The sequence below is a fragment of the Xenopus laevis genome, chromosome 5L (assembly GCF_017654675.1).
Source record: "Xenopus laevis strain J_2021 chromosome 5L, Xenopus_laevis_v10.1, whole genome shotgun sequence".
Lineage (NCBI taxonomy): Eukaryota > Metazoa > Chordata > Amphibia > Anura > Pipidae > Xenopus > Xenopus laevis.
In genome coordinates, this window is record NC_054379.1 from 73,091,558 (window position 1) to 73,102,405 (window position 10,848).

A 10,848-nucleotide genomic window follows, 5' to 3' on the forward strand; every position below is an offset into this window, starting at 1 on the left:
TTAAAAGACATACAATGTATAATTGAAATGAAAAGTGTCCCTTAAAGGAAAACGATACCCCCAAAATGAACACTTAAGCAACAGATAGTTCATATCATATTAAGTGGCATATTAAAGAATCTCACCAAACTGGAATATATATTTAAGTAAATATTTCCCTTATACATCTTTTTCCTTGAACCACCATTTTGTGATGGTCTGTGTGTTGCCTCAGAGATCACCTGACCAGAAATACTGCAACTCTAACTGTAACAGGAAGAAGTGTTGAAGGAAAAGACACAACTCTGTATATTAATTGTCTCATGTGACCTAACATGTATGGTTTGTTTGGTTTGTTTGTGAGTACAGTGAATTCTACGATCCCAGGGGGATTTTAAAATGGCAATTTTCTATTTATGATTACCCAATGGCACATACTACTAGAAAAGAGTATTATTATGAAAATGGTTCATTTACATGAAGCAGGGTTTTACATATGAGCTGTTTTATGCAATATCTTTTTATAGAGACCTACATTGTTTGGGGGGTATAGTTTTCCTTTAAGTATTAAATAATCATGGTGAGTGTTCTTTTTTTGCCTTGCTAACTGTAACAGAATGATTAGATAGCATCATGCCTGATTTATGTGGGCCCAAAAGGAGAAAATAGATTAGTGTTCTACTGGTACAATGGTCCTTTTTTCTTCTAACTATTAGAACTCCTGAAACTCTGTGTTGTAGGCAGTTCAGTTCTTCCCCTTTCCTGTAATGTCTGGCCCAGATGGCTTTGCCGGCCAAGTGTGAATGTAGAAGAACAGCAAACACATGAATCCCTTCTGGGTTTTCAGAGCTTAGAGCAGAGATCCCCAACCTTTTTAACCCGTGAGCAACATTCAAAAGTAAAGAGAGTTCAGGAGCAACACAAGCATGAAAAATGTTCTTGGGGTGCCAAATAAGTGCTGTGATTGGCCATTTGGTAGCCCCTATGTAGATTGTCAACCTACATTGAGGCTCTGTTTGGCAGTACAACCAAATTTTGCCTCCAAGTCTGGAATTCAATAATAAGCACCTGTTTTAAGGCCATTGGGAGCAACATCCGAGTGGGTTGGAGAGTAACATGTTGCTCACGAGCTACTGGTTGGGGATCACTGGCTTAGAGCCTGTGGAGGTAAAAATACCACTGGGTTAATACTGCAGATTTTCTTATCCTGATTCTGCCTGACAGTCATGACTGAAGGCTCAACATTTAATTTTTTCAAACTGCACATGTACACTTGATTATAATTTTAAAACGATAAATTATAAGGTTGTACCACTGTGTCAATGCCACATCAAATATTGTAGCATTATGGACAAAAGTATATTTTAACACCTGTTGATATCCAGGTATAGCACTGCTCCATGCATATCTCTCTCAGCTAAGCCCTCTTGAGATAGTTACAGTAAAGGTCCTCAAATAGAACTATAATATGTACATTGTTGGGAGCCAATTGTTCTTAAAAAAGGATTAATTAAATGATAATAATAAAATAATTATAGAAAGAGTACTTTGCTCAGTACATATTATATTCATGGCAGATCATAAGATCACAGTAGTTTCAGATGGGTATTACACACACTACCAGATGTCTGCCCCCGGTGTAACAATATCTATACATGTTTCCTTAAAGGCATATTACACAATGAAGTCTCTACACGCTTGTGCTGTGACCCACAACCAGTGGCTGTTGCTGCCAGTGACCTCAAAGCAGGTGCTTATTTTTAATTTTCTGGCTTGGAGGCAAATTTTGGTTGTATAAAAACCATGGGTACTGCCATACAGAGCCTCCTGTAGGCTGACAGTACAAATGGAGCTACCAATCACAGTCCATAACGGGCACCATCAGGAACTTTTTGTATGCTTGCATTGCTTCCCAACTTTTTTTTACATTTTATTGTGGCTCATGGGTAAAAAGGTTGAGGATCCCTGGACTTGTGGGATTTGCCTGGGGAAATAAGAAACACTGCATTCTCCTTTGTGGAGAACACAACTGCTTAGTGGTGCTCATTTATAAACCCTGGGCACATTTGCACCTTGGCCATTATCCATGGCTACCAATCAGATGTTTCCTTTCATTGTTCTGACTCAAGAAAGCTAATCATTGTTTGATTGCTATGAGTTATTGCCCAAGTGCAAATTTGTCCAGTGTACAATTTAGCCCCAGTAAGTTTTACAGCATGCTATACCTTTTCAATTCCAACTTTTCCAGTATTGCTGGAAAGTAAGAAATACCGAATTAAATGGGACGTCAGAAACTTTTTGTCTCTCTGTTTGGAAGGTAAATGACTTGGTTTGCTATTTCCAGCTGTTATACAGGATATTCCAAATGTTATACTCAATGCTATTTTATTACTAATGCATACTGTTTTTGCTGTGCTATTGTAGAGGAAACAAAATTCTTGAAGACAGAGAACGCAGCAGATGATGACAGAACTAAATGATATTGTATATAATAAAATACAGAATACTCACTTTATTTATACAGCTTTAAAAAAATGTGTGTAAAATCTGTTGATGAGTGCTGCCAATTTTTACATATCATTTAATTTTTACATGAATGCTGTTAATTTACAATAAATGATAACAACAGAACTTTTTCAATTTGTTCTTTACTTTGGCAGTATTGCCCTTAAAGCACATTCTGCAATGGTAATGTGGCTGATAATAAAATGAAGAAAAAATATCTGTATGGTTTGTATTGTATTAGATGGCAAAGGATTGACACACCTTTTGCAAGCATTCTATAGAGCAGTGTCCTTCTGAGGTGAATTCAGCCATACCTGGTGGTATCATGTGATAGAGACTGACCCAAATGCCAGTCTCTAAAACACCACCATCATATTTTCTTACGTGGTGAGTGTAGTGCACACGAATGCCAGAATTACCTGTTAATCCTGAAAGATAAGCAAATTTATTGAAACTTAATGGCAACATGGTATTGACCTGATATCCTTATCTCCTCTAAATTTGCTTAGTCCACTGACTGATGTGATGATGGAATAAAACATAGTGGGGGTCATTTATCAACACTGGGCAAATTTGCCCATGGGCAGTAACCCATGGCAACCAATCCGATTGCTTCATTCATTGTTCTACTTGCAGCTGGGTTTAAAAAGCTAATCAGTGATTGGTTGCTATAGGTAACTGCTCATGGGCAAATTTGCCCAGTGTTGATAAATGAGCCCCAGTGTCAGGACTTACCCTGGTGGTTTAGTGGGCAGCGGGGTCCACCGCCGCTCCTTCGGCGTGGACGCCCGCTGCGCAGCTCCTTCTCTCTTCCTGGTGCTGGTTTCCCCTAAGGCACACGCGCCGCACACGCTCGTTTCTTAAAGGCGCAGTGACGCTGGCGTGTGACGTCAGCGCGCAATGGCGCCAAATTCAAATGTATTTAAGGGGAATTTAGGTTTCAGCAAGTTGCCCGTTGTTAGGTTCATATTAGCTTGTTCCTGGGTGCTTATCCTTGAGATTCCTGATTTATCTACTGTGTTTGACCCTTGCCTGCCTGATTTACTACGCTGATCTCTCTAATCCTGACCTTTGCCTGTCTGTTAACTCCGAACTCTCCAATCTTGATCCTGCCAGTCTGTGACTATTCTGACATCTCCAATCCTGACCTCTGCCTGTCCATTGAACATTCTACGCTATCTCTATCCTGATTTTGGCCTGTCTGATTATTCTACCTGCTTGTGCTGGCCCGGCCTGCCGGTTCCTGGTGGCTTCCTATCTTCCAGTATCCTTGTAAACAGTTGTTCCCCATTGCCTGACAGAACTTACGCCTTGCACCTCTCGTTAAGTCCAGGTGGCATCTGAGTAAGCTGAGGGCTCCTCCCGAGGCCAAAGGCGGTCACTTAACTGGTGAAGTCGAGCCGAGACCAGGGTGCTTGGCTTCTGTTCTGGTATAGGGTGCCGACCGTGACACATAGTCTAAAATTTAGCAGGGGACATGACTGTAATATTACAGATAATTCACTATTTGCCAAAGATCGCTGCAATAATCACTATAATGCATTTATGAAGGGTTACTTGATACTGATTACTGAGGCCCTGTAAAGATTACAAACCTTGTTGTTGTGATGGATTATCATAATGTATTTCCATAAGAACATATTTAGGATCTGTTGGCATACCAGCTGATAAGCCAGTGTGCGATGGAAACATGAGGCCCTATAAAACAAATACAAAACTTTTATTAAAGACACTCCAAGCCTTTCTGGGGTGCATTTACAATTATATGAGCTGAGCGTATGCATTAATGTACAGGTGTGCAGACAGATACACACAATCTATGGGTACTGGGTGCCAAAGGGGCTGCCGTAAGATGCTATAGACAGTCACTATTTATTGAGTTTATAGGAGGCCCAAGCCTTTGTGTACTATTTGGAATCCCAGTCTGGACCTGGTTGAACCCGTAGAGGAAGACTCCCGAAGTTTCCTTGTGAGAAAACTTTAACAAGTATTAAAAACATCCGCCATGTTAGGGTGGTAGCATTCATGGCCATAATCCAATAGACTGTCATTGACATTTCTGTCGCATTCATATAGTAAAATATGACGGACCAAGTTTTCATTAACCTTCTGAATCATTGGTTCAATCTGTCAAAATAGTTCAGTTTATTAGCACAGTTGAAAATGCACATGATATTTGTACATTACTAAAGAAACAAATGGTTAAGGGTTGGGGCAGATGAGCAGATTCGTGGAGATTTAGTCGCCTGGCGACTAATCGCCTCTTCTGTGTGGCCACAATCTCCCCGAACTGCCTTCCGTATGCTTGAATGAAGAATCGCCTGCGCTAATGCACTCGCGGCGCTTCGATTTCTGAAGTCGCCGAAGTTGCCCCACGATGAACCCCCATGTCCTGCATTTCCTTATCTTCTTTTTGGAATAAGCAATTTGTTTGACATGAAAACCTTTCACAAAAGCATGTTAAAACAGATTAATGATAGCATGATCTCATTTAGTCCCCAGAAGGTAATTTGTACCACATTGATTTAATTTTGTTCTTTTTTTTTTGTTCCAATTTATAACAAGAAACATTTGTTAAAAGATTTCTTCCTTACGGCTTTTACGTTATATGAAATGTTACATAAATGTACACATTCTGGATTTGATTTGGTTAATTCAAGCAACATATGTGCAGAATAAACCAAACATTTCCTGTTTACCAGACTAAACTGATTAGTAGCAACAGCGCTGGGTACGGTGTGAGTTGGTTCAGTAGGCTGTCCACATGATGGCAGCCAATAACCAGACAATAACATCCAACAGATGTACAAACATACAGTAGGGAGACTGATAAAGATTCATTTTTCCATTTGCTCAAATATATTTTTAAACATTTCTCAGAGGTTCCAGTCAGGACTCCTAAATACATGACAACAATGAGCAGCTGCTTAGCCATGACCAGCAAGTAGCTGGTAGCACAAGTGACATGAATCAACCAGACTGCTTCTTTATTTCCTGTACGAGGTGAACACAGCAAACCATGAAAACACTAGAAAAAGAAAAGTTGATAAAAAAGGAAGAACAATTACAGTTTCTAGGGAAAATAAATGACAATGGCATTTGATTACATCACAGAATAAGGAAGCAAGCCCTTTAGCACCTACAGTAAATTGAAACTATTAAAGCCCAAGGACAGATATTATGTAGTCGTATCTTAATATTTGCATCAAGCAAATAAAACGAAATATTATTTTAAGTCTATTCAGTCCATAACCTTCACGTTTTGGTAACAGCAGCTGTTAATATTGTGTACCTATATTCTTGTTAGGAGTTACTAATGCACCTGCACAGCCCAGCATCAGGGTTAAGGAAGTACTGTCAGTTTTTAATTGAAATAAAAAAATATATAAATGAAAAGAAAATAAATATATATATGTATACATATGTAGGGTCATGTAGGGTTAATTCCCCTACGGTCTGAACCAGATGGTAGAAATCCCTTGCCTGTGCAGCTACAGGGTCTCCTATAGTCTTGGGAGGGTCTGGAGCCCTTGTCCCTTTGCAGCATGTCTGTCACTTCCTGGAGGGTGTCACTAGGTGTCACCGTTGCACAACCTTTGGATATATATAGGCGAGCCATGTGCTCACACCCATTCCTGCTTTCACTTTCACTGAGAGAGGGTGGACAGAGACTACTGCAAGGATGTAGGCCCCTAATTTGTTACTCACCCCTCCTTCTAGGTCCTCTTCAGCGGAGTTCACGGCAGCCATCTTCTTCCTGTATTCAGCGGCGTTTGGTGGCGCATGTGCAGTAGGAAGCATTTACCGATAAGGATCTACTGCACATGCGCCTAAAAGTCACGTTTCCGAAAAAGAAATAGGAAACTTCGTGACTTTCGGGCGCATGTGTAGTAGATCCTTACCGGTAAATGCCTCCTACTGCGCATGCGCCACCAAATGCCGCTGAATACAGGAAGAAGAGCGCTCGGGAGAAGATGGCTGCCATGAACTCTGCTGAGAGTACCTAGAAGGAGGGGTAAGTAACAAATTAGGGGCATTTGCCCGGGGGGGGTAGGCCGGAGGAGGGAGGGGGGCCTACGCAGGGGAGGGGGGAGGGATTTTTGTGCCTAGGGGGTTGAATTCTCCTTTAAACTGAACTTTTGGTAGTACTGTTAGTTAAGAAACCAGTCAGCATGGCAGTAGCTTTATTTATTGAGGGAAGGCTATGTGGATGTCTAGAGATACAAGCACCACTCACTTAAATTTTAGCAGCTGCTCAATTTTGATTCACTGGATTTTTTTCCCCAAAATGCTTGTTTTAACATTGTTTTGCAGCTGGACTTTCATATGCTTTGCAAGTCCAACACTTGTAATACAGGCAGACTTTGTACTTGTTAGATTCAATATAAAATCAGAATAAAATTAAATTTGGTAACTTCTAGATTAAGTAAACATCTGTAATGACTACCAAAATGTGTAGGCTTATAATATTCCAATAGCTGATCTTTTCACTCCAAGTGCCTGATTTTTATACTTACAATGCAGGATCTTTTGCTGAGAGTACAATGTTCCTGTGAGGAAGAAACACATGCTGCAGAAACAGAACATTTTTTATAAACACCAGGAGTCAAACAGAGTCTGCATAGATAAAAGTTAACACAAATAAATTGCTTCTGAATACGATTTTTATAGGAAACTATAATATATATTTAATACACAAGAATAAATATTTATTATTATAAATAAAGTACCCCTTTTTGGAAAATATGAGCCTATTAGAAGTAACCTCGGAGTTCCATGACCTTTATAAAAGCACTCAGCCTTTATCCTCGTGGTTTTATATAGTCATGGAACGCCTGAGGTTCTATCTATCCACTTCATATCTGAAAATGTACATCTTAGTCAAGAGACTTGAAATTGCACCTTGAGGAGAAGTGCACAGTGATATGTGGTGTGCCAATGACCCATGTTTTTTTTATTGGCACAAAAAGTGTTTCCTTATTTATACATACATACATTTTCTGTGCAATGGAACTCTACTAATGCAAAATGACTTGCTCTCACACATGTTTTCTACTAATAGAGAAATGTACTTCAGACATTTTTTTTAATAAACAGGCGCATATTTTTTGTGCCATTTCCCAGTACTCTCTAATCCAAGAATGTTTGCTTTTGAGATGCATTAGGTCTAGATATTTAACCCCCAGCCCTTCCTGTTGTACACATCAAACCATTAAAATAACTCAAATATTATCCATAGAACTAATCCAATTAAATTCTCCAGTTCAAATGTAAAAATGAAATTCAGGAAAAGGCAGTTTAAAAGCATAGCTTTAATTGGGAAGATTTCTGTGTTTGCTGAGCTGTTTACACAAAAATAATTGCCAACATTTTGATAGGAACTGTCACATTATCAAAGAAATGCCAAGGCCAACAACAATATGTAAAAATTAAAAACTTGGCTTAATAACTGAAGTATGGAGAACCTGGCAGCAGAAATAGCAAAAAAATATATCTGCAAGCATAATTTTCTGCAGAAATTCCATAGCACAAAGCTCACTTCTGTTGTAATTTCATGTGGGAGATACAGTAGCTTTTAGTTTTCATGATATCAGCAGTTTGGCACTGCTAATAAAATGAATATGTAACAGGAGCCCCCAGGAGAGTATTCAGGTCTGGTGCTGTCCTAGACACAGGACCTGTGAGTACCCCTCATGTGACGATGGATGTGATGTCATAGCATAACGTGCATGTATGTGACATCACTTGCCCGCTGCCGTATTTAGTAGGAAAGCATTTAGCAGCAGGGGAAGTTGTTTTTTGTTTTAGCTTTTTCCCCCCTGTATGGTGAATAGGCACCTGTGCCCCCCTGCTGTTCTATTTAGACCAGGGGTCCCCAACCTTTTTTACCCGTAAGCCACATTCAAGTATAAAAATAGTTGGGGAGCAACACAAACATGAAAAAGTCCCTTGGAATGCCAAATAAGGGCTGTGATTGGCTATTTTGGTAGCCCCTATGTGGACTGGCAGCAGGCCCGGACTGGCAATCTGTGGGCTCTGGCAAATGCCAGAGGGGCTGCTATAAGGTGCCATAGAAAGTCAGTATTTAGTGGGCTGTTTGGGCCTCTATGTGGGCTGATTGGGCCTCTGTGTACCTGAAATGCCAGGGCCTATTTTAATTATCAATCCGGACATGACTTGCAGCCTACAGGAGGCTCTACTTGGCACTATACTTCGTTTTTATACAATTAAAACTTGCTTTCACGCTTGTAATTCAAAAATAAGCACCTGCTTTGAGGACCCTGAGAGCAACATCCAAGGGGTTGGAGAGCAACATGTTGCTCACGAGCTACTGGTTGGGGACCACTGATTTAGACAGTCAGATGGATAGAACATCAGAAGTTTAAGTTACTGAGGCAAGAAATAGCATTTGACAGTTCTGGTCTGTTCCAAGGCCAGGCCAAGGGGTAGGCAGTTACTGGGGGGAGTACTTCTCAGGGTAAATTATTTCAGCTTTTTAGTTCACTTGGCTTGTTGGCCTTTATTAAAACACATCATAATCGATCAAATTTGTATGCCCCAACCCCCTCTGCGGTTTGTTTTAGCCTGGTAAATGTCTTAAGGCATCGCTCCCCCACCCTGGAGCAGACTTGGTGCCTTCCAATGCTTCTGATACCTTCGTTTCAAAACAGTTAGCACCTCCCTTTGTCCAATAGGTGTCTAGAAAATTGTTCCCTGGCGCTGTCCACCAATCACCTCCAAGCATTGCCATGTGGGAGTGAGACAGGAAAATGTTGCTTATTGGCAGCCTGTGCTGAAGCACAGGATTGCAGAGGGTTTTGTGCAGACTGCAGTTGTTGTTGGAGGGATGTTGGACACTGAGACTGAGTAAAGGCATATCGCACGTGGTATAAAAACACACTTTCAGTTGAATAGAGAGTGCCTGCTTTTTTGGTTGCAACTTGCTTGCCAAAGGTAAGAAGAGCTTGTAACCACTGCCCTGCCCTATCCTTAGCTTCCTAGAGAATATACATACACCTTTCTCTATAAAGGGCTCCTACTCCCAAAACATAACATTTTGCCTAATGCTTTAGCTTCTGCTAAATTGGTATAATAGTCAGAAACACCGATGTAGCATTTTTGGCTTAAATAACATTTACAGATAACTTTAAAAGAACTAGATGTATTTATGCATACGGCCCTACCTGTCAGTGCAGGACGACTGGGGGTTAAGTTCTCCTCTCTGGAGGCAGGACAAACAATTAATGAATTCTTAAGCTCCTCCTCTTCCTGTGTCTCCTTCCACCCTCAGTTTTTTGTTTGTCCTGCTCGGAGGTGGACACCTTCATCATCCTCTTCGCATTTTTATTTTATTTATTATTTTATTTCATGTTTTATTTCCTATATTCAGTGTGCTCATATCTGATTAGAGCCCCCTTCTATGGTTGTGAGCTTTTCAGTATATTTGAGCCCTGCTACACAAGTCGTCTCAAGGTAACTTTTCTGTTCATACATATTAGAGCCCTCCTGATTGTGTGCTCCGCTTCTTAGCGTTCCTGACTAGTATGAGCCCCTTCACATCTGTGGATAGGTGCGCTCTGCTATTTTCGTACATATAGAGCCCCTTATGTTTGTGTGCTCCGCTTATTAGCGTTATTGGCCAGTGTGAGCCCCATTACCTCTCATGATAGGTGTGCTCCACTCCCTATGTGCCACTATTCCATTGTGGAATTATTCAGGATGGCCAGCGGTTATTCCCCTTGCATCCTTGATGTTATGTAGTGGGTGCCAGCGCTACATTACAGCTGAGTGGAGGAGCGCTGTTCATGCGTCCTACCGGTATGTCACTTCCGCCCACACTGAACGCTTTCAGAAGCGCGCCAAATTACCGCGCCTTCTGATGACGTCATCGGGAAGCGCGAATAGGCGAGACACGCGACTCCAGTCCTCTGTCTGCACGCTTGCAAGTTAGAGACATACAGATAAGTACTGCTCTCTGCTTCATAGCTATTACAACCGGTGGCTCCTTTTTACTTCTGTACTTAGTCTCTGACATTATGGCTGCTTCTAAAGAACTATTTGACCTCATTGAGGATTTTTCTGAGGGCCCCAAGCGACCCATTAAGGCTACACGAAAGAAGGGTAAAAGGAAGGACACCATGCCTGCTTCACCCTCCCCTCCTATTCTGCACAAAATGTCTAAATCACCTCAATCTCAAGAATCTGATATTGATTTACAGCAGCCTGTACCTATTTCAACCATTGCTATGGTTCATGCCAATCAGGAGCCTCCCTCCCCTCCTCATTTTTCACCTGGCCCATCAAGCCCAGCTCATACGTCTCAATCTATGCCACAAGATTTTTCTCCATCTTCTAATGCTACAA

At 41.0% G+C, this 10,848-nt stretch overlaps 1 pseudogene; it reads right to left on the reverse strand.

Annotated features, from left to right (window-relative positions):
• Positions 1–649: 649 nt before the first annotated feature.
• On the reverse strand, positions 650–10,373 carry LOC121393900 (annotated as a pseudogene).
• Positions 10,374–10,848: the final 475 nt, after the last annotated feature.